Source organism: Macrotis lagotis, chromosome 1, assembly GCF_037893015.1.
Source record: "Macrotis lagotis isolate mMagLag1 chromosome 1, bilby.v1.9.chrom.fasta, whole genome shotgun sequence".
NCBI classification, from domain to species: domain Eukaryota; kingdom Metazoa; phylum Chordata; class Mammalia; order Peramelemorphia; family Peramelidae; genus Macrotis; species Macrotis lagotis.
In genome coordinates this window covers 652,289,083-652,312,957 of record NC_133658.1, presented here as the reverse complement: position 1 = coordinate 652,312,957, position 23,875 = coordinate 652,289,083, and the positions used below count along the sequence as shown (strand labels likewise).

Genomic DNA, 23,875 nt, shown 5'->3' with positions numbered 1-23,875 from the left:
TGCCCTTGATCACATAGCTACGGCATTGGAGGGAGGAGAGAGTCAAGACCACCTTTCTCCCATGCCTCACTGAAGGTCTCTAGTGTATACCCTCCACTAAGTGCTCATGACATAGGAATGACATTTTATTATTGACAGCAAAGTCAGTAAACCTCAAACTCTGACACATCCTTTGAAGTCATAAAGGCTCCAGACAATGAAGCACTATTATCTGAGGGTGGTCATAGCTTACTTTTGGGAAGTTCATTCCCATAATGTTGCCCACAAAGGGATGAATATTATTGGTCAAAACAATTCTTGAAACTGTCTGTGAAAGGGTAGGGATTGTGATTTGAATCTGTAGAGGGTGATCTGCATCTTACACTAACAAATCTCAGCACCTCATGAAGCCTTGGTAAGTGCATATATGTGAATGTGTATTTATAATATAAATGTATATATATGTATATATATTCACACACATATGTGTATAAGTAGAGGTCGATGTTGAACTACATTTAAACACACATAAATAATTAAAATTACTATGGAAGATGGTCATTTACTCTAGCCATGTTGCCATCTGTCTTTCTTTTTTTCCCCTACCCCAAAATAAATGTCCTCAATTTATGAATGAGGAAACTGAAGCCCAGAAGTAACTTTCTCTAATGTCATAGCATTTTAAGGGTAGTTAGAGTACAAAAAGTACTAGGATAATGAGAGTCACAAAACTTTTTATTAAAGGTGAAAAAGATTAAGGATGAAGAGGGGGTATCACATTTCCAGCACTAGGGGAAAACTAGTAAAAGTCTGGTAAAATTTCTGCTATTTATTACTTTTGTTCTTTGTGCAAAAAACTTCAACTTGGCTATCAGCTTCTTTCTTTCTTTCTTTCTTTCTTTCTTTCTCTTTCTTTCTTTCTCTTTGTCTCTTCCTTCCTTCCCTCCCTCCCTCCCTCTTCCTTCCTTCCTTCTTTATTTTCTTTCTTCCTTCCTTCCTTCCTTTCTTTCTTTTTTCTTTCTTATTTTCTTTCTTTCTTTATTTCTTTATCTCTTTCTCTCTTCCTTCCTTCCTTCTTTCCTTCCTTCCTTCCTTCCTTTCTCTCTTTCTTTCTTTCTTTCTTTCTTTCTTTCTTACTTTCTTTCTTTCTTTTCTTTCAAAATCAGAGCTATGTGACTTTCCCAGAGCCACACAGCTAGTAAGATAGCAGTTATCAGTTTAGAGCAAAGGATTAGTCAAGTCACTTCAAGTCATAAATTTCACAATCCTGGGAGATTAATCTAGTTCCTACAGTTAAATTGTTCTAATGAACCCTGGTTCCTAGTGGTACACGTCAATTGCTTCTTAATTGTTTTCTGTTTCCCCTTAGTTAAAATGAATAGAAGCTTCTCACAAGACATGTATAAGCATTCAGGCTATGTCACCTGCTGAAGAAAAGGCAGTTGAATATAATAATCTCCAGTCAGGAATCACAATGTACCTTATGTGATAAAAATTGCTGTTTTGGAAATATAATGAAGAGATATAAATTGCCAGCTACCTAAAATTCTTATACACAGGAACTTTGGTTCTGTTTTGAAATAAGCAAGATAGAGGTCTCTAAGAAAGAACAAGCTCTGTTCTAGAATATTTGTAGGACCCACATATCCATCAGGGTAAGATCTATCACTGCTCCTGTTTCACGAATGACTAAGGAATTTGATAAGTTTTTGGAATTGTTGAAAGGATACTTCTCCATGACACTGTTAGTCATCAAACAGAGATTTAAACTCTATGCTTCAAATTCACAGTCTGGTATGCTTCAAGCCCATAGCATTGGGGCATGTATTGCAGAGCTGTGGGTTTCAATATTGCAATTTGGAGGATTTCTTGGATGACATGCTATGGAGACACTTTCTGCTAGGAGTATACAAGGAAGCTCTTCAGATTAGCCTTCCTTCTCTTTGTCACTTGTTTACCATAAAGAACCCATTTTAAAGAGGGATTTTTCCCCTTAATATTCAAAGTGCACCTGAGATGCATCAAAGGGGGCAAAATATGTCATAGAAGTAGCTGAATCAATCACTCATATGGATTTTAGCTTCTAGACTGACATCTAACTAAATTAATATCCAAGGTCCCTTCTTGCTTTTGAATTCTAGGACTCTGTGGTTATTGCACAGGTCACAACCCTGGCTTCACTGTGAAATGAACCGAAGGTATTATACATTACATATATATATATATATATATATATATATATACATATATATATATATTATTACATATTATACATTATTATAATCCATTGGAAGTCATTCTTTTGGGTGCCTGCTCCTCAATTTTGCAGAGATTTTCAAATTATTATCCTATTGCAAGTAGACTTAAAACATTAGATCTGAAAGAGGTTGTCAGCATCGTTGTAGACTAGTTCTAGGCTTCACAACAAATAGGACATCTGTAGCTCAAAACCACAAAAGTTGTGGGGCACAAGTAGCCCAGCAGGACCAGGGGCAAGTCACTTTGAGTGATTGCCTTTAATTGTTGGTACCATAGAGGCCAGGCTGTCCTAAAAAACCAAGATACAGATCTTGGTCAGTGGTCCAAATCCTCCTTATGGCATCCATTTTGAGACCCTGCATTCTTCTCAAGAGCTATGAAAAACATCTCTGAAGTTATTTACCCATTGGCTCTATATTTGTTCAGCAGCTACTCTATTCACACTTCCTCCCATAGATTGAAGAAGTTTGTTTCCTAGTTCATGAATTGTTTGACTCCCAGAGCTACTTTTCCACCTCTGCCTCAACAACCCTCAGCTGGTGAGTACTGCCCCTGCTACCACTGACCCCTCAACCTTCATATGAGGTAGATTTCATGCCAGTCATGCTCATTTCTAACTTCAGTCAGCTGCCCCCACCCCTTTCCCCTTCCAGGACTAATGTTCCACCTTGCTCCTTTGGAGACTTTCTCTTTCTCCTTCCAACTACTTTAATTTGTTTTCTTCTTTCTTTAGAATGTAAGTTCCTTGAGGGGAGGTACTGTCTTTCTTTTAGCTAGTATTTATGCCTACATGCTTGATAAAACATTGTTATGCAAACAATACCTGGGAAAGAATAGATATTTAAATATTTTATCTACTTATCTATATAATTTCACTCCAAATATGAAAAGGATTAGTCTGAAATAATGCCATAGAGTAAGTTTGGGGGAGGAGAAAGAACAATCTAAAAGAATTATGAATTGTCAACCAGCTGAGATTATAATGCATAGGCACTGTTATTCTATATTAGAAGAAAAAAGTATATAGATATAGTGGTAAGGGAGAAGGGAACCCTTAAGGGGTGGGGGCTGTGGACAAAAACAGAGAGATTGGGGAAGGGGAAAAGGGAAAAAAAAGACATGGAGGTGAAGAAAATAAGAGACAGTAACAGAAATAATTATTCAGAATTCATGGGAAAAAATCATTCTGTAGGGTACACTTCCAGGTGGGGTGGGAAAACAAAAATACTCACAAAGGCCTACTTACCTTCTAGACTCACAAAACTGATTTTTGAGTGAAGGTAGGATCATTTTCTCCTCATTCTTCAATCCCTTGGTTGTAACTGAAAAAAAAAAATGAAGACTGCAATTGGAGATGGAGCTAGCAGTGAGGACTGGGGATTTGGAATAGTGGAAAAGAGCAGACCTGCAGGATCTTGCCCACCTTATGCACTCTGTCACTGCTTTTACTTTCCCAAAGCTAAAATACTTCTTGGGGCAGAATATGCCACAGAAAATCCCTAGATCCCAAATGTACACAAGCTTCAGAAAGCATTAATGCCAATCTCTTCAATAAACATTGTGTTCAGGGAGGTTACTCCTGATCTTCTAGAACCTGCAATCTGGAACCAAAGAATGTCCAACTAGATTGAGCACTGCTTTCTTATTAAAGAAGCTTATTCAGTGCCCATCTTCAGGGACCCTCCAGAAGACCCCAAAGAGTACTATAATTATTTTCACTGAATATCCAACAAGCTCAGCTGTTGGTAGCAGATGATGAAGGATCATGAACCCTCAAAAAAGAGACTGGACCAAAGTCTCATGGGAGACCTAGCTAGATCTTCTCAGGTTAATTTGGTGTCTCCAGAGTTTCTCTGGAGAAAATGGTAAGAAATGAGAAAATGGTAAGGCAATCAATCTGCATATGATATGCACCAGAGAATTAAGACAGAAGTGAATAGATCCTGGAAAATTTCATATTCAGCAGATATTAAATCTACTTAGAATTGCTATCAAGGAGATAGAGAAAAATAGTGTGAAATGACCTCAGAGAAATCCATCAGAATATTTATGTTTTGAAATATCATAACCATATAAAATTCTATTTTCAATATATTTCTGAGACAAACTGCGACAAAATTTTAAAACTAGTCTTTTGAGAAACAATACTGACTATACTTGTACTTTCATGGATAACAGATGGGTTGTATTTCATTTTCTCAATTATTTCAAACCACTTTGTATTTCATTACTTTGTAACTATAAGTATTTATTCTCCGTGTATTTATTTGGTATACACTTGTATATGTTTCTATCTCCTCCATTAGAAGGTTAGTTCCTTGTAAACAGGAATTGCTATCCTTGAATAAAAAAAAGAGAAAAAAAAGGAAACTAAACATGGATATTTAGACATTTTTATTTAAAGCCGTCATTCTATTATAGAGTTTAAAGGAAATTGATTTCAAAATACAGATTATTCATATAGTTCTTTTTTTAAAATCACTTCCACATCTGACATGCATACAGCAATTTTACTAATTAAATGGACAGGTACTATAATACCCATTTTACAAGTGAAAAAATAGAGGAAGAATCTAGAGTGACCTCAGTGTCTAGGATCTGGAGGCAGGTTGTGGGGTCTCTTGGCAAGATGCCAAGAGACATATTTAGAAGGGGCCTAAGTAGCTCTACCTATGAAAAATATGGCATATATTAGAAAAATAACTCCTCCTATAACATATCTCAAAAGTACATAACCCTCTATTTAGAGAACTTTAATGAGAGGGAACCTACTAATCCTTAAGGCAGCCAATTCAGTTTTTTAAAACATATAACTGCAATTGTTTGGAAGTTTTCCTGCATCAAGACTAAATTTTTCCTTTGCGAAAGACTACCCAAAATCAGCATCCCCTCAAACCGGGAACAAAAATGTAACAGCATTCTCTGTTCTCCACTGGAATTATATAGAATATTTTAGGGGGAATTCCTCATTGTAAACATTGCATCAATAAAAAGGCTTCCTTAAAACCAATAGCCATTGATTGGGCTGGAACTGGAAATATCTTTGTGAAGTTATTAAAAAAAAACCCTTTACAAAGCAAAACAAAACCTCTAAGCTTGTGAACTTGACCCAAGACTAGAACTTGCTGAAAGAGTACAAGGCAACTGCTTATAGAAATGGAAAGTTTTATCATTCTTTGAAACACACGGTATCTTTGCCAAGAAAACCCCAAATGGGGTCACAATGAGTCATATATGACTGAACAACAACTTGGAACATTTAACACTTTTTATTAGGAAATAATGAAGAAGGGGATTTTATTCTAAAACCAATGTTTATTTTTTTATTTCAAAATACTCAAGCCCTGGCAGACAACCACCATAGATCTTTTCCTGTTTTTTGATGATCAAATAAAAGATCATGGATGAACATTTTTATAAATTGATCTTCAAGTTATTTTAACCCATTTACAAATAAAGTAAGGACAGTTGTATCATTTCTGATTTTTAGATAATTCCCCAGGTCATCCAAATGTATTTGGTTTATTTTGTAAGAATGTGAGCATGCAAACTAGCCAAGATATAGATATCTCTGTATCTATGATCATATTTATGAAAATTTGAAAAAAGAAAAGATAAATTTAGTCTCCAGTGATAAAATATTTTAAATGACAATAATATTTTATCATTTCATTAGTGCAGGTTTATCTTTTAGGTTTGATATATATATATATATATATATATATATTATTTTTTAAATTTTCCTTTCCATTACTACTGCATTACATTCTAATGAACTTGAATGAAAAGTATATTTTCTTATTCTTTGCTCTAATATTACATCAATTGTCAAAACATAATTCTTTTCATTTCATATTTACACTGGGCTAAAATCAATGCCACATTTTACATATAACTTCAAATGTTGCATATTTATATAATAACATTACTTCATGGAATTTATTATCCCCACTAATTGGAATTTTGCTGTACAAAAGATGTTATATAACTAGAAATGACAAAAATGAAACAATGACCTGGATATATGAGAAGTCATGAATATGTGAAGAAGTCAAGACTGATATTGAGTTTGCAGGACTTGCCACTGGGAAGATGGTTGTAGCTCCACTGTAATATGGAAGCTCAAAAAAGGGGAGGGTTTAGAGGGAAAGTATGAGTTCTGTTTTTAAGATTTCGTTTGAGACACCCAAAAGGAAGCTGTTGGTGTTGAAAGATAGCTACAGAAAGAAACAGGTTATATGGATTGCACAACGATGACAATGGAATTCATGAGAATCATGGCTAACAAGAGAGAGAGAGAAAATGGTTCAGGAAAACAGCTTGGGAGATGCCTAGGATTAATAGAAAAAGAACTAGCAAATACTAGAAGAAACTGTTAGACAGTTAGAATAATAATCAGGAGTACTTGCCATCTGGTTAAGGGAATACCCTACATGTCATTTTATAAAGCCTGCCTAAGAATAGTAGCAGAATTGGAAAAGGGAAGGAGACTGATAGTGAGATGTTATGAAGGGAGGACTGGGCAACAGTTTGGATAAGGGAATTGAAAGCAGTGTATTGAGTTTGATACCTAAGATGCAAGAGTGAGTAACTAGGATGGTGAAAAGAATATTTCAGGGGAAAGATAATAAGTTCAGTTTTGGCATTTTAAGTGTATGTCTAATTCAAGTAGAAAAATGGAATGTCATTCAGAATGGAAGTCAGTTAGGAAGTTAGGGTTGATTAAGTAAATCTAAGAATCACTTGCAGAAAGGTGAAAACTAAATTTATGAGAGGTAATGAGATCATCAAGGTAAATAATATAGAAGGAGAAAAGATGAGGGCCCAGGACAGAACCTGGGGGAATATCCTCAGTGAAACTGTCCTGGATAAAGATTCATCAAAGAAGACTGAGGAGTGACAAGATAGGTAAGAGGAGAACCAGTCATATCACAAAAACTTAGGGAGAAAGGAATACCAAAGAGAATGTTATCAGTTTAATGATAAGTTCAGAAGTCAAACTATAGAGTTATGAAAAGAGGGAGAGGGAAAGAAGTTAAAGACATCAATTGTCGACAGTTTTATCAAGAAGTTTAGCCACAGAAGGGAGGAGAGATATTGCCAGTTGGGGGTAGTGAGATCAAGTAAGGATTTTATTGAAGATGAGAAAGAAAGAAGTGTATTTGTAGACAGTAGGGAAATAAGAAGTAGGTGAGAAGAGATTAAAGGTATGTGAAAGAATGGGAGAGAGTAGGAGCAAAATTCTGGAGAAGATGGGATAGAACATGGCCAGCTATGTTTGTTGAGGTTTTGTTTTGGCAAGAAGACCTGTCTCTTCATGTGGAACAGGGAAATGAAGTAGATTGTGAAGTTGCCTGAATGGTGAGGAAAGAAGAGGAAACTCACACCTATATTTTCAGTGAAATATGAGATGAAGTTCTCAGTTAATAAGTGAGGCAAGAGTAGTCAGAGAAGGTTGGATGAAGCTTAAAAAAGCCACTGTGGTGTGTGGGATAGTGAATTAATTAGGGAGGTGTAAAAGATTTGTCTTGTTCCAGGGAGGTACCAGTTAAGATTATGCAACATAAAATAGTAGCAAACACAGTTAGCAATTTCATGACTTTCTCCATTTGAATAAATAAAACATTTATTAAGTACTTGCTTTGTACAAAATCAGTGCTATGTCCTGGGGGATACAAATCATTACTGAAAAAGAGATGAAGAATGGGCAGCTAGGTAGTGCAGTGGATAGAGCACCAGCCCTGGAGTCAGGAGAATCTAAGTTCAAATCCAACCTCAGACATCTAGCTGTGTGACCTTGGAAAAGCCACTTAACCCCATTGCCTTACAAAAACCTTAAAAAAAGGAAAGAAAAGAGTTGAAGTGGAGGCACTCAAGAGTTTGAAGAGGAGAGATATAGACAGTAGCTAGCAGAGATGGTTGTCAAGGGATAATTAGTGAGGGATAAAAGAGGTTTGGATTTGTTTGTTGGCAGGAGGAAAGGAATCTGAAGATAAGGAGAGGTTGATGGTAAAATAGTACATGTAATAATGAGGAAGAGCTGCAATATGCTGGAGAAGACTTGGAAGAAAGATGACCATGGCAAGGAAAGAGTTCACCTCTTCCCTGAAAGAAGAGAAAGTTTGGGGAGGCCTCTGAGTGATGTGAAATGAATAAAAAGGGAGAAGTAGCTGATGGCAAATGACCTCACTTTACTCAGTGAAAAATATTCTATAAGGTCTACAAGGTCCTTAGTTGAGAGGATGTGAGAACGTTGGTTTGAAGAGGAAGCCAAATAATAAAACAGGGGCCTGGATAATCATAATGCAAATTTGTTCAGAGAGATTAAAGGCAGAAATGGAGAGTAGATGGGAGACAGGAATGGGATGGAGGGTAGAAAGGAAATGGCATCTGAAATAGTCCATTAAGGATGAGAAAGATTTCTCAATAATTCCAGATAAAAAAAATAGTTTCTCCTCATAACCTGTCTGAGATAGGTACTATAGTCCAAGTAGTATTATTCTCTATATACACAGCTGAGAAAATTAAAAGGCAACAAAACCTGATGGAAATCCTGGATTTGGAGTGAGAAGGCCTAAATTTGAATCTCAACTCTGCCATTTATTGTAAGTCACCTAAGTCCTCTGGAATCCTGCTTATTGGTATAGTAGAAAGAACACTGGCCATAGAATCAGAAAAGTTAAAATCCTGCCCAGACACTCATTAACAATGTGACCCTGGGCACATCATTTAACCTGTCTGCCTCAGTTTCCTCCTCTATAAAATGAGGGTGATCATACATCTATTTCCCAGATGCTGTTGTAAGGATAATATTTTCAAAATACTTTGAAAAACTTAAAGTGATTATAATAATAATAATAATAATAATAATAATAATAATAATAAACTGCTGTAAATATAGTAAGTAGAAACTTGACCAAGGAAGGAACCACTTACTTAGACGTTAACCAAGGTAATAAGGAACTAAGAAAACATATATAATAAATGAATGAATTCTACAATAGTACTGATCAAGTGTCCTCAGGGAGTGGGGCAAAACGATATCAGTAGTTTTAACTTGTAGAAACAAACAATAAGTTGTTTTTCCATTGAGAAGAGGCAGAAAGAAATGGTTCAAAGGGATCAGGAAATAATCAGCCTCTTCAGACTGATGGAGATAATAACACAAGTTCCCATTTTAAAAAGGAAATGTATTTGTGGACAGTTTAAAAGTTATTATCCATACCTGCTCACTTCCCTCAAATGAAGGGCAAAGGCAAGCTTGCTTCAAAGATGGAAACCCTTCTCCTGTTCTCATTTAAACCTATGTACCATCAGTCCCTTTTCCACCTTAGATGAAGAATTTATAATTCCTTACAATTAAAAAGAAATAAAGAAATTTCAAGCATAACAAAGTGAACTTTGAATATTTTAAAAGTAAACATTTCTTCCATATTTGTTTTTATTGATTTCTATTCCACAGATATTGCATTATTTCTCTATCTTTCTCTATCTCTATCTCTCTTTCTGTCCTCTCCCTCTGCTTTCCTCCCTTATCCTCTTCTTCTCTCTTTTGTCCTCTCACCTTTTCTCACTCTCTCTTTTATTTCATTTCTTGTCATTTCTGTTCTCTTTCCTTTTCAATCTCTATTCTCTCCCTTCATACCTCTTCTCTCTAAATCTTGCTTTTTTCTGACTCTCTCCTTTAGTGCATGTCACTTTCTCTGCTTCTCTCTGTCTCTCTGACCCTCTGATTCTCTCTCTCTCTCTCTCTCTCTCTCTCTCTCTCTCTCTCTCTCTCTCTCTCTCTCTCTCTCTCTCTCTCCCCCTTATCCCTTTTTCTCCCTTTCCTCATCACCTTCACTTCTGTTTCTCTGTCTCTCTCTTTCAGAAGCTTACTGAAATGGAAACCCTAAAGGAATCATATGACAGAGGGGAATTGATTCTGAGGGAGAGGAAACTCTGCCCTTTTCTGTTAAATGCTCAAAATCATCAGACAGGGAGACAGCGTGACCTAACCAAATTGGCAGTGACTAGTAGTAGAAGGCACAAGTCAGGTAGCAAATTACTACATGATCGTAGGGGAGGAAGAGCTCCCTGGAGCCCTTTCCCGAGTTTCAGGTTCAGGTTGCCTGGTATTCGTGGTACTTTTCAAGAGTCTATTGTGAGTAGGACCACCAACAATAAACATCCCAACTCTGGTTTAGGGCTTGGTTTGAAGGCATTTTGATAGATGAATAATTGCCCAGGGATGTGGTTGGCTCTGGAAGAATAAAGACTGTGTTTAAATGTCTGAAATTCCTGGTGACGCGATTAATTGTAACCTTGGCTTCAATAAAATGCACAAATAATGTTATTGAAATGTTTCCAATCACAAGGTATTATTTTTGGTTTAAAAAAGAGGCAGCACTGAGTTCTGAAAAGAAGGATGTCTGGATGGATTTGCCTGTTTCAAGAAAATACTGAACTATTAGAACTTTGATGAAGTTTCTCTCTCTGAAAAATAGCTGTCTCACTTGCCATTCTTCTAGAGTCCTGGACCTAGCTGAAAGTCATACCTAGAACTTCCAGAGTGGTGAAGGGAACAGAAAGGATAAGAATCCCTAAGGTTGCCAAGTGTGCCTTTATTGCCTCTGACCCTAGACATTTTAGGTATCCAAGACAATGTGGATAATCCACCTTGGTTGGGGGTCATCATACTAGTGTAGATTAATGCCAGAATGTGAACTATGAGAGAAGACTTGTGAGCAACAAATTTTGGTTGAATTGTCATGGCAAGTATTTCAGGGCCAACAGAGGACTGTAGAGAGGAAACATGCCCTCTTTCAGATGTTGATGGCCTGGAGAAAAATTCTAGTGGTAGACTTCATAGAATGACTATTTTAAAATATCTATTTGGAAGTAAGCAGTTCTAATCCTACCATGAAGCTCAACAAAAAGTTTTTGCTGTAGATTGCCTTCCCCCTGCCCAAAGCACCCCTTATTTAATTGATCCTTTTCTGCTCCTCCTAATTGATATCCATCACTCTTGAGCCCTGCATTCCATTTAAATTACATTAGCAAGCCCGAATCAAGTATATACTATGTGCAAGGCTCTGATCTATACAGTAGATATTCAAAGATGAAAGAATAATGGTTCCTATCCTCAAGGAAATTATATGATACCCAGGGGAACTACAACTTTCACACAAAGGTGTATAATATGTTAGGATTTGTTCTGGACAAAGGCAATAACCCCAAAAAAAGAGCATAGGGAAATTTGAGGAAGGGAAGAACACTGAGGAAAACAGGCAATGAGAAAAGGCTTGAAGGAAGAGAACATTTTTGATAGAAAGAGAAAGGGGGAGGAGATCCCTTGCACAGGGGATAGCCTGCATGAATTAATGTTGAGTTCAGGGGGGAAAAAAAACAATCTAGTTGGCTGACACATAGAACATAAAGAGAATTAAGCTAAAAAAGGTAGCTTTGATTATGGAGTACCTTAAAAGGCTAGACCAGGATGATTATATTTTATACCAGAAGAAATAAGTTGCCACTGAATATTTTTGAGACATATTCAGTACCCTCTTCAGATTTATATCGGAGGTACATCTCTGCTACCAATTAGAATATGTTTTTGCGTAATGATTTCAAGAACTCATCACCCATGTTCAATCCCCAAGATTTTATCATTTAGTGAATAGACTGTCATCCAATTTTAACCTAGTGTTTAAATACCATGAGCCTCTCTGGACTAAAAGCAAAACAAAATACACACACACACACACACACACACACACACACACACACACACACACACACACACACACAATCCAGCAGGTAGCTGTGGTCAAAAGCCAGTATAGTCCTTGGTCAGTAGGATATTCAGTCCTTCATAGGGTCTTACTCCATCCCACAAATTCACCAGCATAGGTAACTGTCCTTAAATAAGGTTACACTGAACACATGTTCAGTCAATGCATCAAAACATCAGGAAAGATATAGTTACTCACATTTCCTGAGTATTTCATAGAGTCCTTGAGTATACTAATAATAGTCTTCTAGACACATGTGGAAAACATTTGTTGCTTCATACACTAAGGCAAATGGTGGGTTGTTGTCTAAAATAAATCAGCTGATGTTTTATCCAACAATCAATAGGAGAGACTTGAATCCAGGTTTTTCTGGCTCTGTTTCAGTCTTTCCATAAAGAAATAGTTCCTACTGCTGGCAAGGCTAACTTCTTTAGGTACGGTAGTTCATTCTCTGTGGTCAAAAATACATGTACAATCATGTTACTGAAGTTAGCATCTTGCATGGGATATATTAAAGAAAGATAAGGTATTCAACAATTGTAAGGAATTATGAAAAATTAGGAGTTAGGGAAAAGGAATTTCTCTCTTTTTTTTTAGTTAATCATAAACATTACTCCAGGAAATAAACAACTGAGACCATTGTCTTATTTCCAAAGATTGCCAGGGGGCAAGTAAAAAGCTAATTTCATTAGACACAATACATAATACAAGGGTAGTTGTACACTCATTGCATGCATGTGGGTAAGACTGTGAAATAGCTTAAGGAATAGGAAGTTTCAGAAAGTTATTTATTCCCTATTGGAATAAATATAAAAGTAAAGTAAACATGCTTTGAAAATCCTGTAAATAGGGACATTTAAGGATGTTTTTCACAGTTTTCTTTTACTGTGTTTTACACAGCTGTGGAAATGTGGGCAGTGGACCATTACACTATCTGAGTGAGGTACCAGAGCATATCTAACTTCCTGATCAACTTTATTTCTGTTTTATAAAAAACAAAATCTAGATAACCAGTGAAAATTACAGTATACATATATATATACACATATATGTACATATAAACACATACACACATATATATAAAGTATAACAAAATAAGTCAAAAACATTTTTGCTTCTTTTCTCAATAATTCCATGGATGCTATAATAAATGTAATCTGATCAATATATTCCCTGCAAGCGTGTATGTTGCAAACCATCCATGACTTTTCAACTTTTCATCCTGTATTCTCCAGGAATAGCTGCCCAAAATACAGGGAGCTTTCTGTAATTCTCATGATTTTACATTGATGTTCATTGAGCACACAGGGTTTGCAGCAGTTATGTCATGTTCTCACTATTCAACTAAGTCAACTCCTTTTCTAATCAAACATTTCTCTGATGGTATCCTCTTTTTATATCACTTCTCCCAAGTAGTTCTTCATTAATAGCAAGTATTCCATTATGTGCTTCTCCATTACCCTTTGAGTAATCCACAATTTTCATTCTTTGAAGACAGGAATATCCCATGATTCAGAATCCTATAACATTCCCATAAGAATTGAGCTAGGCAGGGGTTGGGGCTTGTGGAACAGTCCAGATATGTAATCATCTTGGATCTCCTGATCTAGAGACTCCTTCCAATTCAGCAAGATAATGTAATTTTGTCTCACAAATTTCTGGAGCACTCTAAATTAGTCACACACCTTATTCTGACACTTAGTAATTTCAGAAACAGGACCAAATTCAGATCTTTCTGAATACAATTCCAGTTCTCTCTCAGTACTACCATACTGTCTCTTCCATAAGAATATAGATAAATATGATAATCAATTGACATTTTTCACCCACTTGTTAGTTTATTTTTACTCTATGGAACAAGTTAGGCTGAGCTTGTTTGATTGATTTTGAACCTCATTTAAAAGCCTGCAATATTTCTGGCCTTTTTGATATCAGCATTATGTCATCTGAAAAAAGGGACATGGAAGATCTTGCCAACTGTAAGAAAGGTAAAGGCAGTTAGGTGGCATAGTGATGTCTAGAATGCTAGACTTGGAGTAAAGAAGATAGTTCAAATTCTGCTTCAGTCACTTATCTGAATATGTCACTTCAGTACTCCCAGACTTGGCTTTTTCATCTGTAAAATGGAGATAATAATATCACATCCCTACCAGAGTTGTGAGAATCAAATGAGATTACACATATTAAGCACTTTGTGAATCTTAAAGAGCTATATAAATATTAACTATTATGTTGGAAAATAATGTGCTGTTTTCTTCATACTGGTCCTATTTATAAATGCCTATCAAAAGCACTATGACAAGAAATAATCACAGGCCCAAATATATATTTATTTTTCCCTTTCTTGGTATTTTCAAAGAAAAATCTGTGATCCATTCTCCCACTTAACTCTCATTCATTTTTATTCAATATTGATATGATTCAATTCCTTCAGGAACATGTCCACTTTGTTGGATCTCATGTATGATACCATGAGTTATTAGAGGTGTTCCAAACATTTTCCAATTCTTTGCATACCCTGCTCCTTTTCATCTTCTCCACTATCATGGTAAAAGTAGCAGAATACTATACAAGAATGAGGATCATTGTAGAGTAAAGAAGTGGGTTGACATGTCCAAATAAGCTATCACTAAATGGTCAGATTTTTAAAGGCAATGGGTCCCTTTTAATTCAGTCAGGCTGGTCCTCGTTAGCCAACAGTTTGTAACTGGGACTGTCTCTAAAATCTTTCCATTGTGAAAGAAACTACCAAAGTGCATGGTCCATTGGCATACCCTTCAAGAACCCCCAGTAATCTTCAAACCATGATGAGTTATGCCAGTAGAACTTTGTGAAGAATGAAAAGCTTAATAATATAAAAATAAAAAAATAACATTGAAGAAACTAGGATATGAAGAAGTGCCTGAGGTCTTTTCACAGTTATAAGAGAACTGAAAAGTGATGAGAAGTTATTAGTTTTTCACCTCCTAAGGGAATTAAGTGTTTATATAAAGCACTGACTGATACTGGAGATACACATTTCTTACATGTGCCTTTTAACTGATTGAAAGTTCAATAAGGGCAGAGATTCTGTCTTATCTATTCTTGTATTTCCCTCAGCACCAAGTTTAGCTCATCACACATTACTGGTACATAATAAATTATCTTCAAGTGCTGTTGAATGACCTGATCCACAAAAAAGTTGAAATATGTACATATGCTACATCTGATCCTTAACCAGTTTTTTGAATATGACTTCAACTGTCATTTCCTCTTTGGGCTTTGAGGGAAGAAAGTCATCATTATTTTCTTTCCCCTCTCTTGGAAACCCTAGCTGATTTCAAGGTGCAACAGAATTATCATCTGCTTCCTACAGAAGGCTTTTGATAATTCTTCTGGATATTAGCTTTCCCTAGTCATTTTGTATTTATATTGTGTGTGCATGTGTGTATGTGTGCATATATGTATATACATATAAATATTTATGTTTATACACATATGTTTATAGATACATGTTATGTGTATTAATATGCAATGAATGTATATATGAGCTACTTATCTATGAAACTGTTATATCTCTCTCTTCCAGGAAAATGTAAGATCCTCAAGGGCAGGGTATACCTTACTTTGACATTTCTGTCTCTAATGCCTCACCCAGAATAGAATAATAAATTTTTGCTGATGTGTAAACAGAAAAAAATAATAAAAAGAAACTGAACACTTCAATTATAATGATCTTGGTCTCAGAGCAGAAAAATTTTAAATGCACTTCCCTCTCATTTTTTTCCTCAGAAGTTGGGGACTCTAGGTGTAGATTATTGCACCATTGTTGACTGTCAGATTCAGTTGATATATTGATTTGCTTTACTGAACTGATTTGTTTTCTTCTCTGTTATGAAAGATGACATTAGATTGAAGATAGAGAAAAATGTTCACAAATGAAAGTAAAATAACAACAAAAGCAATATATTGATTTATCAAACTTTACAAAACAAAAGCAAATGTAAACATTTTTCAACATTAAATTCCATCATCAAAAATATACTTTATCCATTCACTACCTTGTGAAAACTACCAATCTAGGATGCTTGGTAGCTCAGACTCAACTTGTCCAGTATCACACATTTTTTTTTCCCTACTGAAATTACTCCTGTTTTTGACTTTACTATTTTCATTAACAGACTGGCATTTGCTCAGTTTACTATGTTTGAAATCTTGTTTTCACTTTGACCTTTTCCTCCTCCTTAAATCAGTTTTCAACCTTACCTTTTTGAGTTTCTTTTTAAATTATTTCCTTTTGCTTTCACATGGCATTTTTTCCTGATAGCATTTCTTCTCCTCTCCATTTCCCTGCCAATATACCAGCTATAACTGGTAATAGAGAGAAGCAATATTACATGATAGTCTACTCTTCTGAACCTATAGCACCCTACTTCTTTAATAAAGAGAGTGAAGGAAATTTTTTTCAACTCTTGGCTAAAGACAAGCTTGAGTATTATAATTTAATCATAATTAAAATATTGTTTCATTTTGTTATCATATCTCTTTACACTATTTTAGTCATTGTGTTTATTATAGTGCTGATGCTGTATTCAAATTCTCTAAATTTTTCATAGTTTCAATTTTTATTGTGATAAGAAACACTTCATTTCATTTATTTTCTTTTTTAAGGATGTAGTTACTAGACTAGTAATAAGGAAAATGTTATAGAAATATTTTATCCTAAATTTTAGTAAAACATCTGATACATTCTTTCATTCTTTTACAGACAATATCAAGAGATGTGGACTCTAGAGAGTTGGGTGAATTCAGCACGGATTGAATAACTTTGCTTCCTAAATTTTATGTAGTAATGTTAAAATAAAACTGTCCCATTTTTCCTCATTACATTTTTCATAAAATAATCTAGACAAATCATTTAGTTCATATTCTATAATGTAAAAGTATAAATTCACCATAGTCTCAAAGCCAAACAGTAAATAAAATGGCATTTATTAATGGTATGTTTTTAGTGCTTATAATAAAAGTATAAATTGAAAAAGTAATAAAAGTAACAATTAACAAACTATTAAGATAATGAATGAGTTTATTTTGTGGCTCAGTTTCTCAAAATGCAATTAATGATATTGCTGTTCACAATGCTTTTCTACCAATTAATTGAGATCTCTATTTTGTCTTATAACAACTACAGCAAAAAATGCCACTTCATACAAATAAAATGTTATTAATATCTTATTGCATTACTTTTTTAAAAAAGTCACAGAAGCATATAGTCACCTGTAGCCAAAAGGTTTATGGTTGTTGTTGCTCTGTTGCTGTTCTGATGCCTATTTCAATATATTTTCATAAAACTAGCTTATTAATATTTTTTGTTCAGATATAAAGCAAAGTTTTCATTTTTTCCCACAGAGAATACATTCTCCATCCTTTCATATTTAGAAATGTTTAGTTCTTTAAAAGAAAATGTAAATTACCTTTGCAGATTGGTTAATTAATGAATAATCAGGCCCTTAATTTTCAGAGTAGATTTTTTTAAAGTAATGAAGTATATGAAAATATTTTCAAATTATTATTTATAGTTCTAACTTTTCTATAAGTGTTGTCACTTTAAAATTTTGAATTGGAATATGAATTTAAGGACCTTGTAATTATTTTTGTCAGAATATTCAGGTTTTTTAAAAAGAATATTCAGCAATTATGTTATAAAATTAATTTGCTTTATATTATCATTGAGAAAAATTGGTATTTGTTCCTTTACCTCCAATACCCTTTAAAGCATTTTAGTATAATAAAGCTTGGATATTTCACAATTGCAAATTTAATTGTTGAATATTTCAAATTATCTATCATCTATCATCATTCTTGAGTTATTTCATTTTTTAAATACAAGTTTTATTTTATTTTACCTATCAAAATGAATGATGCTGAGAAAAAGACAAAAGATATGGAACTTTTAATTTCTGATTTAGGGCTTACACACACACACACACTACACACCCAAGTATTTAATATAGTTCATTTTTGTTGTGAGCTACCCTAACTGACAGTGACAGGGGCAGATTGTATCCATATCAAGTTTACACACACACACACACACACACAGAAACACATTTGACCTTGTTTGCACAATACCATACTGAACAATTCCTATCATTCTAAGTCTGTATTTTACTGACTTTAAGCTTTGATTTCTTTAAAATGTAACCTTTAATCACTATATTAGGCCCACATTTGATGAGACAGATTTTTAAAGGGTCTAAATTCATATTAATTCTGGTCTTGTAAGTGTAATTATGAAATGGCATGGGATTATGTCTACTGTTAGAGAGCAAAGCATTTCTCTAATAATGGGGAAGTAGGGAGAGAGAGACAAGGGGAGGTGAACTGTTCTGGGAAAAGTCACTTTTTTGCATGACATCTAGAGTTGTCCCACATTTTTGTTGTCCCTTAGTACAAACAAAGGGCTACCTTGAAAAGTCAGGATGGGGGTCAATCAACTACAAGGTATTTTTGTTTTTGTTTTTTTAGATTTTTCAAGGCAATGGGGTTAAATGGCTTGCCCAAGGCCACACGGCTAGGTAATTATTAAGTGTCTGAGGTCGGATTTAAACCCAGGTACACCTGACTCCAAGGCTGGTGCTCTGTCCACTGTGCCACCTAGCCACCCCTCAACCATAGGTTTTTGTGAGACACAAGACACGCCTATAAAATGCAATATTTAACATTTTTAAAGGAGACAATCAGAAATGAATGTCCCTTAAAACCAGCCAAAGTAAGATAAGGAGAAAGGGTAAGACTACCAGTTCCTCATGAGGAACTCATGATTTAAAAACAACAACAATAAAGTCTGGTGATTTTTTTTGTTTAGAGGACATCTGTCATAGTATCTGGTGGAAGTCTGGGTTTGATGAAAGGAAATGCAGATGTCACAATCACCATGGTCCTCCTGTTGTTCCATGGGTCCTTGGGAAGCACTTCCACCTTCCTCTTTTCTTCTTGCATTCTTCGCTTTCCTCCAGAGATCCTCAAAATTACCTATTGTGTGAGGAAAATCCCTAGCTCCCCACTTTTGACCTTCTCTTAGCTGCCTCTCTTCTGAAACTGGGAAGAAATACAATACCCAGGGTTTGGGAGGACAACTTGGGAAAAAAGTGAATATATTTAAATGAGAGTTATACTTGAAAATATACAGTAATTTTTATCATTTCTCTCATTGCTCCCTTCCATCACCACCAGTGTCTCCTGACCCTCTCATGTTAGGGTACATTCTGAAGTTCAGAAAACTGAATTGATGTCTCAGTGCCACCTTAGAAAGAAGTCTTCAACATTTTTTCAAAAACTTGGTTAAAAGCATGCATCATATATCAAATTGCCAGATAACAATCCTAGGAGTGATTATCTAAAAATTAAATGACAATCTGGATCAAAAAAAAACCTTGACCAGCCAGAATAATGAGTCAAATGGAATAATGAATGAGTGAAAATAAAATAAATAATAAGATGAATTCAGTTGTGTTCAATTTAGCACCTTACAAAAGGGTTTGAAAAAAATCAGTTCCACAAGTATAAGATGCAAAAGATATAGGCAGGCAAAATTCGTTATGAAAAAAACATATCTGGGCTTAAGTAAAATATGAACTAAAAGTGAATTAACCATGTAATATAACAGCCAGAAATGTTCATATAATTTTATGATACATTACAAGAAGCAGAGCACCAATGACAAAGGAAGTGATAATCCCATTCTACTCTTCTACTCTGAACACACCTGAAGTCCCTCATTCTAGCCACCAGACTTTAAGAAGATAATTGGAAACATGGACCAATTATCCAGGGGAGGAAAACTCTGGCTGCCTTCCATTTATTCTGGAGAAATTGTGAATGTACATAATTGTTTGAATATTATCTTTCCCATTAAATTATGAGTTCTTTAATCTGAAAAGTTATAGGCTATTTTTATCTAACCATTCAACTTTAAAGTCTTCCAGGTGATCCTGAGCATTTTTTTCAAGGTTACATAAGGTAATAAATACCTCCAAAAGTCACTAGAAAGAGTAAGAATTTAGATCCCTAAATAACAATATCCAGACTACAAAGGTTTTGACTTTAAACAAGTGCCAAGACAGTTAATATAATGTTTTTATAGATATTGTTTTTCCTACTTGAGCTGAGAGTAGGCCAAAAGCTCAAAGACATTTTACAATTAATTCACAATGTCATCAACTACCTCTCACTTCAAGGCCTAAATTCCACATTTAAGTTTCCTGATGACTTTGGATATCAGGATGGATCAGCACTAGCTCTAGTCTACCCAAAGAATGATTGCTCTTTGGATTACCAAGGATTTATAGGTGAGGCTTCAAAGGAGAACCAGCTGCTTGGAGCACCATTGTTGACTGCAATGATAACCTGTGCTCCAGATAAGAGGGTTATCTAGTGACCTGAATGCAGAACTGAGATCATCTTAAAAACCACAGCAGAATCTATTCTGTGGCCTCAGACAAAGAGCTAAATATCCTTTGTTGCCTCAGGCTTTGTCCTACTTGGCAAAGTTAAAGTTAATCATGGTGACAAAAGCATCCTGCTGGGAAACAAGTGGCCTTTAAATTGAAGTAGATGGAGAAAATTTCCACTTTCCACTTTGCTGTGCCTACATAGCTATAGTCATTGAGTCTGCACTGCCCAAAGTTTCTGTGGTGCAAGATTTGGGTTTGAAGCCAAACTTAGATATTGCTTACTGTTTCCGTTAACAAGCATTGACTTTATACAATATGATAAACATATATTGAGTGTCTACTATGTGCTAGACTTTGTGCTAAGAACTGAGGAAAGAAATATGAATGGGACAGTCCCTGCCCCAAAGAAAGCTGTCATCTAATTGGAAAAGATACAAGGAAAAGGAAACTGAAAAGCAGGATGGGGTGGTGAGAACAGACCTAGAGAATAGACATAATGATGGTTGAGAAAAATTCAGGGAGAGTAGCTCACTTCTGAGACCTATTTAAATGGAGACCTTGGAGGGAATTTTTTGTTCTAACTTCCCACCCTCCAATCAGAGGAGCAGAAGCTGCTGAGGGTATTGATGAAATATTAACAGTAACAACAACAATAATAGCTAAGATGATACTTACTCTTGTGCTTACTCTTGTGACAGACACTGAGCTAAGTGCTGGAAATACAAAGGAAAGCAAAAACACAGTCCCCACCCATAAGGAGCTCCTATGAGCTCAATTTCCTCTTCTGTAAATTAAAGATGATAGCCCCCCATGTCACCAAATTATCATAGGGATCAAATGAGAATATGTGTGTAATGCTATTTTTATTATTAAATATCACAGAGGCAATGATCAGTGATGGATACTATTGAACTGAAATTCATTTGTGAAAAAAACATGTCATTGTCAATGTCTCTGAATCAAGTGCCATAATTAAGAAAGACTATTCCTAATTCTCTTAATTCATAGTGCTCTCCCTTCCTGTCCCACTTGAAATTATGTATGTATGTATATTTTTATCTTTGTTTTCTCCATTACCTAGGATGATGAGTGTAGACTATTCTAGAATCTTGATAAATGCTTATTCAGTTGAAACTTAGGTTAATTGCAATAGGTTTTTGTAAATAGGTAACATGTTGCAATGGGAAAGTCCAAATTATGGATTTAGATGTAGAAGAGAATTTAGAAACTATTCAGTCCAAAACCCTCATTTTTCAGAGGAGGAAACCGAGACCCAGCAAAGTTGAGTGACCTGCTCAGATAGCAAAATAAAAAAAAAGGAAATTTGACCCTGAATATTAAATTCTAAATCCTGCACACTTCCTACTGCTTCACACGTAACTTGTATGGGTCTATTACTAAACTGTGGGTATAATAATAATGAAAATTATAAGAACTTTATCATTGTAGATTTTATTACAACTAGTTTTTATATGGAACTTTAAGATTTACAAAATGTTTCACAAATATTATTTTATCCTCAAAGCAACCCTGAAAGGAGGTGTTACTATCTTCATCTTATGGATGAGGAAACTAAGACAGACAGAGGCTAAGTGACTTATTACCTAGGGTTACACAGCTACTAAGTATATCAAGTTAGCTATGAATTAGACCTTTCTGACTTCAGATCCAGTACTTTGAACTACAATACTACCTAAGAGCGAACATATAGATCTTCTATGCAATTTTCCTGGATGCTCCACTATTTCAATAGCTATTGTCATCTCTTAGACCCGGGAAAAGTCTACTTAAAAGGTATTATCTATGCTCAGACAAATGGAAAAACATGAATGAATGAATGAATGAATGAATGAATAAATGAGCGAAAGAAAAATTCTTATTAAAGAAAATTTTGTGTCAAACACTAGTTTAAGCATTGGGGATAAAAATATTAAAAAGAGAACAGTCCAGATCTCAAGGACTTCTGCCTTAAAAGAGGAAATTAAAAGATATAGAAAAGTTAAACTGCAAGGAAAATGAAAATGACCAGGACTCCTTGGATACTTGTGTTCACCAAGTCTGAGGGATATGGCCCACTTCCCTTTAAAAGAAGGAAATGAGCCATAAATTTGGCATAGTGCAGAGATTTGGAGTCTCAAAGTTGGGATTGAGAGTCTAACTAGGAAGAGAAAATAGGAAAGGAGTATTAGTAGGAAGGTTCGAGTGAACTCTTCTATCTTGGTAGCAACTCTAGCTGAATCCCTCAAAATGGTTCAACAAGGACTGGATCAATCTATAGTACAGAAGTGGACAGGGAAAGCATGGTGTTGCTTGGTAGTCATATTGAACTAAAGACATCCCAAACTCTCCCATAATGTCTATGGATGCATCTGCAGAGGAGAGTGAGAAGAATAGTCTCACTTGGCAATAACTTTTATTGGGACCTTTCCAGTACCCCAGATGATGTCTAGGAAAACCTTCAGTGGGAAATGGGGAGAGGCCATTATCTCCAGCTTCTCACCTCTACTTCTCCATTCATGATTTGGGAAGGGAAAGGAAATCACTTACCCCAGTCCTAATCCAGTAAAAAAGTCTTAAAGAAAAAGTTAAAAAAGAGATCAAAAACCTGAGATCACTTTAGCTAACTTTTAGCTCACTTTTTTAGATCACTGTAAAGGGGTGGTTCTCCTGACAACCCTGTCTTCTCAAGAACCCGATAATCAGCTCATCTTAGTGGCAGCCACAATCTCTGAAATTCAGACAGTAGAAACACCAAGGGGAGATGTTAAAACAATCAGTTCATCTTGGAATAGCCCCGATTCACTAAGAATAAATAAAGAATTAAAAAGTTACAAATGGATACATCTATATACTCTTTTTTAAAAAGGTATGGGCAATCAAAAGTGGCAAACAAAGGTTTGCTTCTTGGTATAATGGAGATATTATAGTTTTAATTTTTTTCCATTTTACAGGTGATAAAAAAGGGCTCAGAAAATTTAATCATATTTAAAATTTTAAGTAATCCAGAGTTCTGGATCTATTATTAAAATAAGGATTCAAACTTAGGTCTCCTATACTGGATTAAAACCATTTCTCCAAAGAGGAAAACTGAGAGAACTTGGTGTTGAGTTAAAATTCCAATTTTCCAAATAATTCTGTTGAATCTTATTTTCTACAAAAATGAATTTTCAATCAGTCAAATCCATTCTTAAGCCATAGTAATAAAAATGGGTCTATTGTTTTATCTGCCTAGGAAAATTGGAATTGGTTTTAAAGAATAAAAATAGTTAACACAAAATTAATAAATAAAAATAGTTAACACAAAATTAAAATCTATGATAATTATGAAAAAAAGACAGCATCTGTTTTCAATCTGTATATGACACACAGCCATGTAACAAAATCTCAGTTATACATGATCAAGTTATCCCATCTCCCAACAATATTTCT

General features: G+C 35.0%; 1 long non-coding RNA gene across 1 annotated transcript; it reads left to right on the top strand.

Moving 5' to 3' along the window:
• Positions 1–227: 227 nt before the first annotated feature.
• LOC141522431 (uncharacterized) lies at positions 228–16,874 on the top strand. The gene is made up of 3 exons (XR_012478213.1): positions 228–394; positions 2,695–2,777; positions 16,759–16,874. It is a non-coding gene; the product is annotated as an uncharacterized LOC141522431 (long non-coding RNA).
• Positions 16,875–23,875: the final 7,001 nt, after the last annotated feature.